The 16,802-nt window shown below is 40.7% G+C and overlaps 1 protein-coding gene across 3 annotated transcripts in view; it reads left to right on the forward strand.

Moving 5' to 3' along the window:
- Positions 1-16,802, forward strand: part of ADGRL4 (adhesion G protein-coupled receptor L4) — a 76,896-nt gene that overhangs the window by 21,875 nt on the left and 38,219 nt on the right. The gene's annotated exons all lie outside the window — the stretch shown is intronic.

Raw genomic sequence — 16,802 nt, forward strand, 5'->3', positions numbered from 1 at the left:
GTGTCAGTTTTACATCTGCTCAAGCAAAGTACTTGTTGCTGTTTTTTCTCCTCCTCCTCTTAAAAAAATATTTCGTTATCGAAGGGTTTAATTATTAGATAAATGAATAATCCTTTATCAGTGACCAAGGAGCACTCTGTTCATTGAAGAGCCCCGTTCATCACAGTGCTGTAATTCTGGCAGTTGCGGTTTGTTTATGGAAGTTCATGATTTTTTTTTCCCAGAACTCGTCACACCTGACACACACCAGATTTCAATTGCAGCTGAGTAGTTTCCTGGGCCCCAATACTCCAGATGCCAATTTACTACCTCTTTCTTGAACTAGCTATTAAAAGGGAAGGAAGTGGAAACAGCACTGAGATTTCTACTGACAGCCTGCTTCAGGATTTAGGCAGACATCATGGCAATAAGCAGCAGAAAGAGAAGAAAAAAAAAAAAAAAGAGAAAAAAATGCAGGTAAGGGTAAGTGCTTCCATGTTTTTAAGTAAAGACAGCAAAGTGGGACCCTTACATAGTTACTCCCTCTGTGAAGCAGGTAGACAGGCATGAGTTAAGTCTTTCAATAGGTGTTAGACAGAGCTGTAGGTCTGAAGTGTGGCAGCAGCTGCTGTTTGAAGGAATATGTACAGATAATGAAATGAGTAATTCTCTGCCCTTGACTTTCTCAGTAACTATTTGCTAGTCTCTGTTCTCTTTATTGTTGCCTTATCTGTCATATTTTTGTAAGAAGGATTTTAAAAATGTGTCAAGAAAATGAGGTACCACAGTTATGTATTTCTTAATATTTTATTAATTTTCAAGGAATCTGATATATGGTATACCCAGGGTGTATATGCAAAATTGGAAAACCAAAGAATTTCATGAGAGAAATGGTAGGACCGCTGGATTTGCAGAAGCTTTCTTGCCAAGTTAAATATCTGTGAATCTGATATCATGTATGCATGTACCCTGCAAACCAGGGAACTGAAAACATGAAAATATGTGATTTTCTTTTATGTAAAATAGACGTTTTCTATTACTAGAAGTTTGATGCTTGGGTTTGGTTTTGTGTTGTATAACCTTTGAGTATTGGAGTTGTTAATGTGACTTCAGGAGTTAAAGGTTGAAGTAAAACAATACTGAATATTATAAAAGTATTCATTTTGTATATTGAAGGCACTTCCAAAGCACTGAGCACTGTAGCCTTGAGGTGCCCATTGATGCTTTAAAATATCAAGCAATTCTGCTCAAAATAGGCTATCACAACAGTTTTCTTTGGCCACAATTTTTATCTTAAATTCCATGCTATTTTTTTTTTCTCCAGGAGAAGAAACTTTGGTTTAGGGAAGGGTTTGGTCTGCTTGACAGAGTTGTGTTACTCAGCTAGTGCAAGGAGGGCATCGCGGTCTCGGCTGCAGTGCCTCCCCTCTGTGTCTCCAGACCACCTCCAGTGCTCAGCAGCAGAAACAACTGCACAGGGCTTGGAAAAAAGTATGTGCAGCATGTAACTTCTCTGCAGTATCAGAAGGATATTCAAGGCTAAATTTCCCGACCACTTGAATCCATGACAGAATTTCCCTCTTGGGTCTGCTTCCTAGTGGGGAAACAGGGTACCTTTCTAAGTATGCAACTTATTCTTGCGCCGTCCTTCACTCTAAATAAAAACATTCTGGAGAGCAGTGCTTGAAAGGAAGCTTCAGTTTGTTTCATTTCTTAGGATTCATTATCTGGCTTAAGCTTACCCAAACAAGATCAAGGTGCCAAATGAGTTCGTATTGCTATTGAAGCACTTGTGACCTTCAAGAGTTTGAGTCTGTTTTGGTTAAATCAAAACAGACAAGGTAAAAGAAAGGATTTTGTAGATGGGGAACTGATACAAAGGCAGGTTAAATGATTCCCCAGGCTTCCACTCACACTCTACAGCAAAGTCAATAAATGAAAATGAAACCTGTAAGTCTCTCAAGGTCACATCTTCAAGGATGCATCCAGTTCACAACCTCCACCTGTGGAGGTGGCTTCAGGAACGTGGATGGAGGTGAGAAATCAGGAAAGGAGAATACTGTGTAAAGGAAGGAGCAGGATCTGCTTTGCAGGAGAAGAAAGCAACATAGAGCTGGGAAAATGTGGCAGAACCCACCTTTTGCATCTGGGAATTACTTGGGCAGGAATGTGTGTGTGTGCATGTTACGTCAGGGATCTTGGATTCAGCACCAATGAAAATGCCTTTTGACTCTCTAGAGGCATATTGTATGTGTAGAACTATGAAGGTCAACAGAGATGCCTGTATCTGTTGGAACAGTTTACACTTGCCTACTTTGCCCTTTGTTATCAGGGGCAACTTCTTGCTGAGTAGCCACCAGAGACGAGATTTCCTGCTGGGCTGATGATTTCTAATTGTGCTGTTCCCATTACCATCCCAACAACATCCCTCAGCAGAAATCTGTGTGCTAGAGCACTGCTGACATAAAAGATGTGGACAGTATTTGTTATGCAGTCCATTGGAGAGTCCACAGCCCTTCTCCGTGCTCAGTATAGATGGGAAGTCTTCAGCAGCAGCTGGCAAATGTTGAATTATTAAATTGTGTCTACAGCACTTCATATAATTATTGCCCAAGTGATAGTACAGTGAGATAAGCCTGGTGTCGACAAGCAGACTTTTCCACCTTCGGAGTTTGGTTAACAGGCTTGCTGTTTAGAAATTCAAGAAAAGTCTACTCTGTCAGGAAGGATTTAAATAGAAAATTAAATGGGTTTGCATATTGCTCTGCATGACAGATTTTTTGTAAGCCTTCAAAGTCTGCATGATCTAACCAAGCATGTGGAAGTAAGATATGTATTTCCGAGTGCTATAATAGTGGTAGCTATTGTGGAGAAGCATTAAATATAAGCAGTTACCCCAAATGTTATTTTAATCTGCTAAATATACTATATGTGGAGGCAGGAGAACAGGGATGGCTGAAATAATTTTTGGGTGGCTTCTCAATTGGACATCTGTTCAGAGGGAATTCACTGTCCAGTCATCTTTTCTTCCTCAAGGAAACAAATGTAGACAAGAGTTGACTCTACATTTATGTCTTGACTAGAAGTAACTGCAGCAGCAACCTATCTGCTTTTCCCATTTCTTTCTGATAACGTGCAATTAGTACGCTCCTTGCCTCTTTCTGTGAGATGTTTGTAGGCAGCGTTACTGTGAAGGAACATAAGCTGCCCCCACAGCCATTCTTTAAACATGCAGTTGAAAACAACAGCTCTGCTATGGTGACAGAAAACATCAAAGCAAAAGAACACACTATTTTATCTGATGGGGGTAACAATATCTCAGCTAATAAAATGGCTGTCATCCCTGCCCATTGTACAGATAAGGAAGCTGAGGACGTTTGGATGCTCTTTGTTGGTATGCCAAGTTGCAATTATCCTATGACAGAGCCCTTCTGGGCTATGATTGATGAAACATTTTGAGGGGGAAAGCACTTCAATAAGTGAATTTCATTGGATTTGATGATGCCATCGCTCGCACAATGGTTGGCAAAAGCAAAAACATTTGAAGTAGAACTAGGAAAATGTCGCCTTATTTAATCTGCCTGGGATGTCCTTGCCACATTCATTTATTTGTATTTTATGTTGGATGTAAACAAGTCTAATTCTGAAGTTCTTGTGTCGACCTTTTCTGGCATTGAGATCAAAGTACTGACTGCAATAAAGATGAGAAGACTTGAAAGACATCAGTGGCTTGTCAGAGTAGGGTATGTTTAAACATAAAATAATGCAACAGTGCAGCCTTTGGCTAAAACAGGCACCAAATGAAGTTCTAAAGAAATCTGTTGCTCCTCAAGAAACCCATCATTATCCTGCAGTTTAATGGCCTAAAAGTGAACCTGCTTAGAAAACATTTTTTCCTTCTTTCCTGGGCCTTAACTCACAGGGTGAGTCTGCCACTTGCTTCTAAAAGAGGTAGCACAAATGTCGCCAGTTAAGAGGAAGGGAATGTCCTTTCCTTACTCAAATTCCTGGGTGGATTTGAGGGCTGGTAAAGCCCTCCTCTGAATAATAGACAGCCCTCTGTAAAATGTCAGCCTTTCCAAAGCACAGTGTTACCCTTTTTGAACAGTGTATACTGCTGTCCCATCCCCAGCATGCCCTTTTCCTTGGCTCCAGCTGTTCCTTATCCCAGATCTTTCAGTGGGTCTCTGGAGGAGATCCTGGAGGTTGAGCTTAAGGTGCTTAATTTGGAGCCAAGGCAGCTGGAGTAGGAATTTAAGCTCTAATCCACTATTTTCATATTTAACAGCTTCACTATTTGAAAATAAATGTCTTTCAAACACTGCTTTTCTCTGTGCATAGTCTGTGTTTAGATTTCAGATGTAAACCTACTCCACTTGACTGAATAAACAAAAGAAAAGTGTAATGTTTACTGCAACATAAGGTTTGCAACAAATCCAAGCACAGAATACCTTTCCCAGGAAACTATTCTGGGATCTTCAGAGTTGAAACTTTTGAAGCAAAACTAAAGATACCCTACAGAACTGCCTGTGCTGGTACCTCCAGACATGCGTGCAGAGGACAAAAGGCAATGACTTTTTTTTTTTTTTTAAATGAACAATACACTTGATACATGATGTAATAGTTCATGGATTTAAAATAATTACTGTTGCTTTTTGCTGAGCCAGTTTCTTGTCCAGCACTCAGAAAAGAAGCTTGCAGCACTCTCATAAACGACCCAATTTTCAGGGATACTTAACATGCTGTAAAAATCTACCCAATGCTTCTGCAAGTTCAGTCTCTTTGATAATCAAGATGTTTATCTTGATTATGTTTGCTTGAACTTAGGTTTAAGCACTTACGTTGAGAAGTTTATTTCAACAAATGAAGGGAAGCTTTCCCAGTGATTTACTGGGGAAACAAGTTTTTAGCATTTGCAGCCGAGCAGTACTTACAAAAATACCAGTGCAGGTTTCCGCAGTGCCTCCCTCTCTGACAGATCCCCAGCATGGCAATCTGTGGAAATCTGCTATGTTTTACATGTATTTATTCCGTACCTTATGACAATCCTCCTTTTCTGTCGCTTCTGCTGCCTTGGTATGTAAATTATACCCCTCGCTTTAATCAGTGGCAGCAGTGTTTTCTCTGTGTTCTGTAATTGGGACTTTGTCTCCAAGTGTCTGCTGAGCTGACAAAGCGTAGTTATGGATAAACTAAACTGAGCAGGAGCAAGCAGCGTGGCTGTACAGCACAGTGCTATGTCCAGGCTAATAGAGACTGTGTTTAAAGAGCTAATTAGCCTGGCTAGAGAGCAGCACTAACATAGCATTGCTGCTTGCAATATGCCCAGTCTCTGAGCTCCGTGCAGCCCTCCGTTGTGGCACACAGGCATATCTGTGGTTGCCGAAAGATACACGGCGTTCATACAACGTATCTATACCCTCTCGCCTGTCAGTACTCCCAGGCATAAAATGTACATAATAACACTTTGTGTGGCAGGTTGTATTATGGTAGGCAAACTTGAAAGTCTTTTCAGTTCTGACTTGTGCCACGTTTCAACATTATTCCCTGTTATAACTATTACATCTGTCCAAACTGTAGATATGTTTTTAATGGAACTTTTATATTTTTGTCTACTAAGTGTTTTGTATCTTGGAGACAAAGTCTCTAACCCCTGTATCTAAGAATAAACACCCTCACTAGAAAATGACACAGTTATGTAGACAACAGTGATTATGAATACACAGGCTATTGCAACCTAGTGTGTGATAACTATTGAAGAGCAGAGTTGTTGGTGCAAGGGAAAAGTCGCTATAGATCGAATTAGCATGCTGTATACTTCCCTCACATTTGAATTTCATTAAGGATCCTGAGAAGGTTAACTCATTCTGCCATTTGACATGGAGCTCAAATTTTCCAGATTGTATACCTAAGAAAGAAAGGTCCAGAAAAAGTGATCAAGACCATGTGGTGTGAGGAGACTATAGGCTTCATCGCTTCAAAGCTGTAGGGTTCGGGAGGGACTGATGAAAAAGAAAATCTGGCCCAGCCTTTAGGGCAGTCTGGTGTTTGGAGGAGGATGGCTCAGAAAGGAGGAGAGCTATATGCTTTTCAAATGAGCAAATTCCACAACGATTATATTTGGCTATTATATGAGAAAATTACTACGATTACAAAAAAAATTTGCAGCCCTTTAACTGAGCCTGACTAGTATCGTAGACCTAACTCCTCCTGAGTTTTATAACCTCTAATTCTACTTGCATTATTACATTTTGCTTTAATTCACATCAGAGGAAAGAGAGGAGCAGGGGATGGGTGACACAGCAAACCCTCTATGTTTTAATAGTGACTTTTGTTATCAGAAATGAACTGCTGGGGTCAATCTCTGAAAATATCACTGTCAGTAGATAAGATATTTTCACCATGGAGTTAAATACTTACAGCATTGACAGTAGCTTGAAATACTTCAGTGGTTATTGTTGAAGTCATTAGTCTAGCTGAAGTAATGCTGGCATCTTTTCCCTCTGGGTAGAATTCCTCAGTCTAATTGCCTCCTCCTTGCCAGGCCATATTTGATAGCTTCAGGTTTGGAGACTGGATGTTTTCCAGTAATTAATGGCTTTTCTCACTTATAGATTGAAATTATTTTCTTTTGTGAATTACTCTGTTATCCAGTAGTGAAGATATTGAATTCCAGAGCATTTAAATGGGATAACTTACAAACAGAGATAATATAAAAAACACAGTCACCAAGCCACATGAAAGCTACGTGGGCCACTGCAGAAGATGCTTGAGTTCACATGTAATTTTTTACAAGAATGAAACAGTATTGACTTTAAAAATAAGCAAATAATAGATTTAAAGAAAAATTCTTTTTCTATTTGTGTTGTTTTCTTCTAATGACCTAGCATTAGGTCATCTCCTGAGTAGTACTGGCAATCAGATTTCATCAAGCTACTCCGGAGTACTGTAACAGGAGTTTGACAGAAGTACATCATAAACTCAATGTCTCTGATGCCCAGACTAGACTCCCTAAAGTACTTTGTCCACTGTAAGCATAATTGGCCTGTGGTTTCAGAAATCAATGAATACTGTTCCACAATGGGAAAAAAAATAGCTTCTGTAGCCTTTGTTTTATGGCCTTCCATGTTATTTGAGCTATCACTTCTCAAAGCAATTTTATTGCATCTTTTATTGTATTCTGCTTTTTAAATCCTAAATAGAACATATTACAGATCTCAAAGCCAAAAGCAGGACACGTTTTTAATACTATTTCAGATATGTTACAGGGAATTATTTTTCAAAGGACAAAATTTACTGAAGATAATGTAGTACCGTGACACTTGCACTTCATAATGTATCAACTATTTTTAAGTTGCAGATTCAAAAGCATGAGGAGCAACTTCTAGTTAAACACTGGTGAGCCCTGTTGTCCCTTCTACATACAGATCTGTCCTTGTTGCCCAAATAAAGACTTCTTACTAAAGCCCTTAATCATGTTATATCATTATTTAGCAAAAACCTTTTCAATAGAGTTCCAGGGTGGGTTTTTTTCCCTTCCAAAAATGCTGCTAAAGTGGTAAATGTAAGCTGACAGAGTTTATCTCCCCAGGGCTAGGGAGGTAGTCTGGAAATGTGAGATGTAGGAACTTGTGTTCATCCTGACTTCCAGGCTTGTGTTTCACTTGCCATCAGGTGGGGCATCACTGAAGAAGCCAGAGGGATCACGACCTCTGAGCAATGACTCCTGTGTAACTGGCTGTAGGAGGCATCCATCTAGCAGCTGTTGGGGATTAGATACAGACAGAATGATTCTATGGTTATACTGCCTGTCTTTAGGTGCATTTAACATCTGTTGGATGCAGCTCAGATGGATCCCAAGATCTGGTGCACGGTAGCATGCAATCTCTTTGCAGCTACTAGAGAACTGTTTCCTCTACAGGAAGAGTTTACAGATTCTGATGTAATATGCAAAAGAAAGTTTGGATTTAGATGAATACCAGAACGTGCCATGCTGAGTTTATGTATTTTGGTTCAGAAAGTTCTGCAAACAGTTTTCAGAAATTAGTGTTGGAAATAACAAGGACCAGGTGCATTGGGAACTGAACAATAACTTTGAGTCTTACTTTCCTGAATGCTATTATACAGTGGCTACTGGAGTGTTGGAGGGATATGCATACGCAGCATAAATAAATCAAGCTGAAGAAAGGGTTAAACAATGTAATCAAGATTTCAGCCTCACATTCTGATACATTTACTTTCATGGTCCTGATTCTATGCCAGTGTTAGAGTAAATGGAAAACGCAATGGGAGTCTGCAAGAAATTACAATGCAGATATTGTCTGGCTATAGGTTGTTTGGGGTTTGTGTGGTTTTTGTTTTTTAAATACAATTGCAGTTGCAGTACTGAAGCAGAACTTCTACTTTGGTTGCCCATTCAGTTCGGCAGGGGGCATAGTTATCCACTGGCAAAGCCCTCCCAGTGAGGGACTGCTGTGCTGCGCGCTTTACTTTAAGCAAAAATATTCTGATTGTGCTTGTCCTGTTTTATGTCTCGGTTAGAGGATGAGTTTCAGTGAAAACAAGCAAGTTAGCAAGAAAAGTGAAAGCTGGATTGGGAATGGTGTAATATAATAACAAGGAAGTTTCTATAACCCTTTTGCTGGTAGCATTCAGAAAAACATTTGACACCTGCACACTGCTGGCAGTTTGAAATCAGCGTATTCCCACTCAACTGCATTTCACCTTGTTTGAATCCCATGTTTTCGAAGAAGACAAACCAAGAAATTGATGATGTGTTTCAATTACATTCTGTCTAATCCTTGAGCGGTAAGCTTGGCACAGGGTGTCTGCCAGGATGTTGAGGTTGTGTCTCGGTAATGAGATCTGCGTGGGTGAGCAAAGGAAGGCTGACGTGGCCTTCATTCCTCACTTCTGCTCTCAGCAGGTTTTGCCCCTTTGCTTCTATAAAAGCAAAGATGTAGGTTAATGGGAGCTATTCCTTGGATATTAGTGAGTGTGAGGTCAGGCTTCTTTATGGAAACAGACTTTTCACACGCTTGAAGCAAACATGAGCATGTTGTTCTGTTCTCTTGGAAATAAACACAGAAAGAGTCCTGCCACAAGAAGGGGTAACAGAGCAGGCAGAGCAGGTCAGCTGGGGGAAAACCTTCTTCAGAGTTAGAGATGAACCTGAGCTTGTCCTTTAGTTCAAACATACCTGTTTGCCCGCTCTAGGGAGGAATTCAGCAACTGGATCTTAACTTCTGGCTCCCCAATGTATAACGTGAACAACCTTAAACACAATGACAATCAACGATTCCAATCAACGCCAACTACAAGTGCCTTTAATATATCGCTAGCTCTGTGCCTGGAGAGTTACTTTATAGATCATTACAGAGCTCCATGTACTTTCTCAGTTGTGCCCACCACCACGTGCCACCTGTGCAATGAACTCGCATGCCTCACAGTGTCACCGGCGTGAAATGTTTGAAACCACCAGCTGTGCCCTGCGGATTGCTCCCAGAGCAGCACAGCGAGGACCCTCCGTGAGCATCTTGGTGCTTCCAGCTCCCCGGCACAGTGGGAATGCAGCGCTGCTGCTGCCACATGGTGTTCAAGGCCCCAGGACTTAGTCCTTTGAGATTAAAGGTTAAACCCGCAGCCTGACAGAGAACAGCACTGTATCTTATCACAGCCTTTGCTGCATGCTTGTAGCAAGTTTAATAGATCTCATCAGATAATGCGTAATGTTCCTCTGGCTCATTCAGGCTGTGCTGTCTCTCACCTCCTTCTTCATATCTTGCTTACCCATACCACGCTGGCGCCACGGTGGTTTTCATATATAAGCTGTAAAGTGGTGATGCATTTCCCGGCTGTGTTTTCTTAATAAATATCTTTCTTTTTTTTGTTTTGAAATTTGGAAAAGTGCTGCCTGGAAGTTTTTCTTTCCCCTTAATCAAGTGCTTTGCTAAGCTGTTTTCCTTCTGTCTTATCTCTTGCTTGGGACCAAAATGTTTAGATTTCAGTGGTGACGTCTCACTCGTTCGCATCCTGTCAGATGGGAGACTTGGGTTGCTTGAGTTCATGGTATGGCTGACCAGAGCTCTGTGTGACTGGGACTGAAAATGGGGTTATTGTTTTATTCCCTTCTATTCAGTGTCTGTAGTTCAGTTTTCCAGAGAATTCATCCAGTCGTCACTCCTCACCTCCAAAGCCAGTCCAAGAACTCCAGTAGACAACCTCCAACCTGGATTTTTTTTTCCATTTTATTGTCTCTGAAGTTACTTGGCTACAGTCTGTCTCCTTCAGCTTTGCTTTTTTAACAGCTCATCAGGCCAGGTGCTCAGCTGGTGAATTAATGCCACGTTCCTGGGAGGAAGGCACAAAGGGAACCGTGGCATGCTCTAGGTGCAAGGAGGTCACGGTCTGCTTCCCTGAACAATGAGTGGCAGCTCCCGGTCCCTGGTGCCTGAGCTGTGATGTGGGTTACGCTCTTCACCTGCACCCCTGACAAGTACCCTGAAACCCCACTCCCCACATCAGCAGGGGATGCCTGGCCAGCTATGAGTTTTGCTTGTAACAGAAGGGGTGAATGTTCATAGCATTCACAGGTCTGCCCCTTGTGACCTGGTCAGGAAAGGGGTGTCAGCCAGACAATAGATAACTACTTTGGGATTTGGACACCCAAACTGAAGCTCCCCACTTGCAGCTGCAGAGCTCTCGTTTCTTGCTTGAGCCTCCACTGGTCAGTGCAGCTCTGGGTTCTCCACTGGGGGAAAAGTGGGGGCACATTGCCGCTTTCTGAGATGCATGTAGACCCCTCCTCTCCAGAGTAGGAGGGGAAGTAGTACTGGGGAAAAGTGGCACAGGGCCACTCAACAGCTATTTATTACCCCTTTTCCCTCTATTTCACTAATTTAATTACCCTGTTCCTTTTTAATCTCAAATTCCTGCAGATGCTTGTCTGGGTAAATGGTTTGTTTCCAGTCAAGGACTAGCACTTTTAAAGATTTCCCCCCTACCCCACCCTCTGCCCCCTTATTCTCTTATTCTTCACATATAAGTGATCACAAATTACAGATTTTCTTCTTTTGATACTTCACAAGTGTTGAAAAGGCAGGTTGTTCTGTGTGCTAAACAAAAGACAATTTCATCGCTGTCACTTACCCAATAATAAATGCTTTTCATGTTTAATTTGTAATGTCTGAAAATATCAGCAAGAGGTGAGGGAAGCAGTTTAGATAATATATTAACCTCTCCGAACCTTGTCCATTCTCTGAAACTCAACCTGACGGTGTTTTGAGTATGTAGGAACATGCCTTTCCTTCTTTTAGACTGTTCTGCTCTGTTCCTTAAACTGAGACTAAGGGATTTTTTTGTTGTGAGGTCTTTTAGTTCAGCCAGACATGAATGAAAAGGTGATCTGAAATTGTTTCTGCACATACACTTGGCCCATGATGTGAGAGAAAACATTTGCTTGCTGAACTAAGGACTTTTGAGAGTCCAGCTAGCTGCAGAGCCATCAAGTTCAAACTGCTCAAAAATTCCTGCCAAGCTACAAAAACATCCCAAGAAAGCATTATGAAAAGCTCTTGGAGGCAGAGTTATGAAATTTTAACATGACAGAGCTTGCAGTGGCAAGGTTTCCTATGCAGCAACTGTATAGTCCCCTGCCCAGTGCAGGACAGAGATGAATCAGGCCCATTACGAAAGCAATGCATATTTAAATGAGATTTCCAGCCCAGTTCTACAGTCTCAAGTGGTTTTTCAAAGCATCTGCTCTTTCATGCTGATTTAGACCAAACTCGAATGCTGAATCTTTGGAGAATCATAAACAAATTGTGTTAAATTACCATTAATGGAAACACATCACACGGAAGGAAAGGCAAGGTTGTTAATGGTATCGCTGCTCTTAGCTCGGGCTCTGATGGTGTAGATGCGCAGTCCTGCAGCACAGAAGTAATGTATGTAAGATCACCCACTGTTCTGAGACCTCCAGACAAGCTAAGCACAGCGGGGTGAGTAGCGCTGGAATTTGTTTTACAGGAAGCCTTTCATTTCCTTGCTTTTGAGGGGTTAAGTGAGGCACTTCAAGTAGTGTTCTCCCACGAGGGTTACACTCGGGAAGGGTAGTTTTAGTTTCCCCCGGGGGCTCTGTAGCAGCTTTGGCAGCAGAGGCGGCTGTCGAAAAAGAACAGCCGGATGCAATGAATCAACGTATTCCCCAGCCGCTCCGGCTGCGTTGCCTTCCCAGCCAGTGCTGTCCACTCCTCAGACTACTGTGTCCAGTCCTGGTCCCCAGCCCTGCACTGCTGGTTTTGATAGACAGCTATGCCCCAGAGGCCTCTGACCTTGGCTTCAAAGGGCCTGGATTGGGGTAAAATTAATTGTGAATGTTTTAATTGCTGCTTTTTGTGTCATCTGTGGAGAGCACGGACTACAATGTGAATGTATTGTAGTATCCAGTGATGGCCTCAGTATGAGCTGGTCATGGACCTTAGTAACATCAAGTATTTGTTACACTTATGAAAATCCCACCATCATGCCTATGCCTCTTCAGGCATGGCTTTTGGGAACAGTTATCAACTCAAGCTCTGGTCAGGAGTTCTTAATTTATTAAAATCCTTCTCTGGAATGTCAAGGTGTCAAAAGAGTTCACCTCCAACAGCCAGGTTGCTGCTGCTCTGAGAAGCCCCTTGGCTCTCTGGCCAGCCTGGCTCGCTGTCCAGGTCAGAGCCCACAAAGCACCCTGGCCCCAGCATGGATTACCCGGTGTGGGAGCCAGGACTGCAGCCCCTGCCAAAGAAACAGAGGAGCAAGAGCCTTGAGTGCTCTGCCTGTAGCAAGGCTCCAGCAGAAAGCCTTGGGAGGTGTAGGTCTAACTGGCAGATTTTGATCCAAGACTTTGGGAATTCCAGCTTTTTAGCAGAAGAGCCAGGAGCATGGAAGTCAAGGGCCATGCAGCTCCAGGGCAGGCTTTCCATGTGGTGGGTTTCCAGGCGGAAAACTCCTGCAGCCATGGGCCAGCTCGCCACAGGTGGCCATCACCAGTGACCAAACTGAAAGTTCAACATGGTTAGTTTTCCAGTCAGTTTACTTACCAATTAATAAAGACCATCAGCCTGACTGATATAAATGTAATTCAGTGCCAGAGAGCCCAGAATATACTATATAATACAAAGGTTTACTTCTACAACACTCCCATTTTGCATGGATTGGTGAGGACTGCAAATGCACAAAACATTCTGTTTAACTTGGGTGATTTTAACCTTGCTTGTTTGTTACTCAAAGTGAAGGGAGAAGCAGTTTACTTCAAAATTTACAAAAAGAAGAAAAGAAGCTTCTGTGTGATTGTGAATCAATATGACATGTTTCACCTCAAAACTAATTCTTCATATTGTATGTCACCATATCATCAAAAAGTCTATCACAGAGATATGCCCAGTGCAACAGAAATACCTCAAAGCTGTTCTGATAAATGTCATGAGGGAAAGTCTTACGACAGTGGATTTTTCTTGTAAAATATATAAAAAGCATTACAAAAATCTTATATCTAAAATTTATAATTCAAAGCGTTGTTTTCTCATGCTTGTCACAATAATAACAAATTATGTCATTTTGCAGCTGCAGTTGCCCTAGTGTTTTCCTATCACAGGTTATAACTTGATAACCACCCAGTATTAAAACAGGATATATGACACGGTAAAACTTGCACTTTAGAAAGGATATGGAATATAATAGAAGAAATTTCCTCTATCCTTTTTTTCTAAAATCTTATCAGATTCCTCCAGGTTCCAACTGCATCATGGCCCTAAAACCCCCAAATTATTGTTCAATTTTGTATTCCTGTTTGAAGTTTTCTAAATGAAATGAATGCTCTTTATAAAAATGTATTTTATCAATGCTAAACAAAATTCCTATACATTTAATTAATGAACAATATTACCTGATGTAAAAGAGATATTGTTCAAACACTGGATGCAATAGCCCTCTGACAGCGGAAGATTTCCATCAATGCCCAAACTTGTTAGTGAGGCTATTCAATCCTAAAGCAATGGTATTCTCTTATTAATGAACACAAGCAGTTTCAACACAGAATTACCATCCTCAGTTCAAAATTGAGTTTAAACAGGTATATCAGCTTTTCAGATTTTTTTTCTTCTGAAGATTCTTATACATTTTCAAGAGACTAGTAGAGATACAATTACACGCAGCTAGTAGCTGATTCCGTCTAACCATAATTACATTGATGTACAGTAAAATACATAGGAGCTGCGTTTTTAAGGTAAAATGGCGAATTGGTTTTATTTTGCACCTGTGTCATGTAAGCATCCTCCCAATATTCAGGTACACATATATACACATTACTGTACCCACCCGTCTTTGGGTTATCTAACACAAATTTCCTAGGAAACTATAACCTTCCTTATACTGTGTTTTTAAATGATAAGATTATAAAGCAGTCCAAATATCATGGAACTGCCATGTAAAAATCCCAAATAAACACCACTCCCCCCTCCCAAAAAAAAGCCCACCAACACCCTAACACCCTGCCTCCCTGCCTCCACCGTTGTTTCCCAAGGCAGTTCAGCTACTGAGGAAATATCTTGTGTATCAAACTGACTTGAATACAGCATTACTACTTATTCACAATAATTAACCTTGTCATTTGGCCAATCTTGTCTCTGAAAGTCTCCAATTTTTTCATAGGTTACTGGGAAAAAAAGAAAAAAAAATCTTTAAAGGAATGCGCATTCCTGAAATACTGCCTGCATGTTCAATGGAGATCTGTGCCAGCAGTGAATGCACATGCCGTAATTAAATTAGGTAGCAACAAAGCAGGTGGTTTATATGCTTGCTGTCATTTAAAGTCTCCTCTCTGTATAGACAGAAAATTTTCTTAAAGAAACCCCCCAAAACCTCAAAATATTTTTCTATCTATAAATACTGTTGTTTTGTCCTGATGTCCTTAAAATCACAAATGTAGTAATATTATAAATCACATAAAATTTGGAAAATTACTTTAAGTCCCTGGGCTTTATACTGAACTGCTGTTTTAAGAAAAAAATCAAGATGTTTATACAAAGAACTCAAAGTTATTTTTGCCATCATTGTTGATCTTGTAAATATTTTGTTTGAAATTAGGCAGATTAAACACATCTACATAGACTGTATATGAAACTCTTCTTTTTTTTCTAGAAAACGTCTTCCTCACTTGCCTTTCCCATTAACCTAATAGTTTTCCACAGCGAGCACCACCCTGGGCCTGCTTACGTCAGTGACTTTTATTCCATTAATTTCAATGGAAGCAGGATGTGGTCCAGTAAATTATCCCCCAGCATGGTCTGCTCAATATTACATTAGACCAAGGGAACAGTGAAAAGAAAGCTCCCTATGAATTTAACTCTTCAAAATATTCATTCCTGTGTTTGCAGTGTAAGTTACTGCTATTCTTCTTTAATGTTCTAAACGTTTCTGAAATTATCCAAAAGGCACCCTCGATAGGCAAGGCTGTTAAGGCAACATAGCCCCCATTAAAACTCTTGGAGACATACTAAGTACTGAGAAAAAACACCAATAATCCAGTAAAGTTAATTAGGCGTAATTGTAAAGAATTTTTGATGACCACTGCATAAGTCATTTTAATATTGCTTATAAACCCTTTGGATCACCTGAAAAAGGTAATATTTCTGGATTTGAAAGACTATAGTTGAAATCCTAGAAAGCAAATCTAAAAGAAATGTTCTTGCATGTAGCCTGTAGCTTTGCTCTCCTTAGCTCTGTTACTGCTCTACTTTGAATGAAGTCCTGCAGTCATCAGTGTCCTTCTGCTGCTCACCTTCCATGTCTATTATCCATGAGCTTTCCGAAGTCAGCACATATTTGTTTTCTAGGATCTATAATACCTTCCCAAGACCAAGCTTAGTTGGCATTTAATAGGGTAGTCCACTTTTTGGGGGTTGGGGTTTTTTTTTGTGTGTGTGTGTCATGAGATGCCACGGTCCCAGAGCAAACTGGGATTGCTAAATTGCCAGACAGACACACGCAAATGATATTTGAAAAAGTGGACCTTGTTACCAAGATTTGTAAAGTGTCTGGGGCCTGGTCTCTGCAATGCCGCATGCCAAACAGGATTTTTCATATTCTCATGCCTTGCTTTTGAACTTGGATCAACACCACATTTTTTCCTTCCCATCAAAATGCCACTTAAATTAATTTGGTCTTACTTTAGCATTCTTTCAGATCCAAACCGTACACCTTCTCTGCTGTATTCTCATGAATACCAAAGCTGTAGAATAAATATTGTTGATGTGTGTTGGAAAAGTGCTTTTGTACTTAGATACCTCATTAAATTACATTCAATTTTAGTTATAATGAGTGTAATCCATTTGCTACTGTTGACCTCAATTCCCCTGAGCAAAGCTGCAGTTCTGATTTGGTATTTGCATCTCTGAGTCAACTAAGATTCAAAATCACGTCAGACTTCAAATCTGAAAAATGTCCTGATCCAGTGTTGCGCTGGGGGTTGTGACTAAGTTATATTGCAGAAATGGATTCCTACAACAGTACGGCTCTTGGTGTACTTTAATCTTGCCACTGCCCTAGCTTACATGACACTTTACTTATCCGTAACCTATCTCTGTAAACACCTTATGAGAACACTGACCATTCAGGAAGCAGAAGCACCTTTCTAAAACTCATCCTTGTGCGTCTTTTCTGAAATCATATTTCTTCTCCCTGTCTCACACCTTAATCATTCATCTTCTGCAATAAATTGTTATTTCTCTCCCAGTTAGAATTCTTTCCTGTCATTCATCATGTTATGAGTACCTTTTGCCTGA

The sequence above is a fragment of the Falco peregrinus genome, chromosome 10, assembly GCF_023634155.1.
Source record: "Falco peregrinus isolate bFalPer1 chromosome 10, bFalPer1.pri, whole genome shotgun sequence".
In the NCBI taxonomy this organism is placed as follows: Eukaryota; Metazoa; Chordata; class Aves; order Falconiformes; family Falconidae; genus Falco; species Falco peregrinus.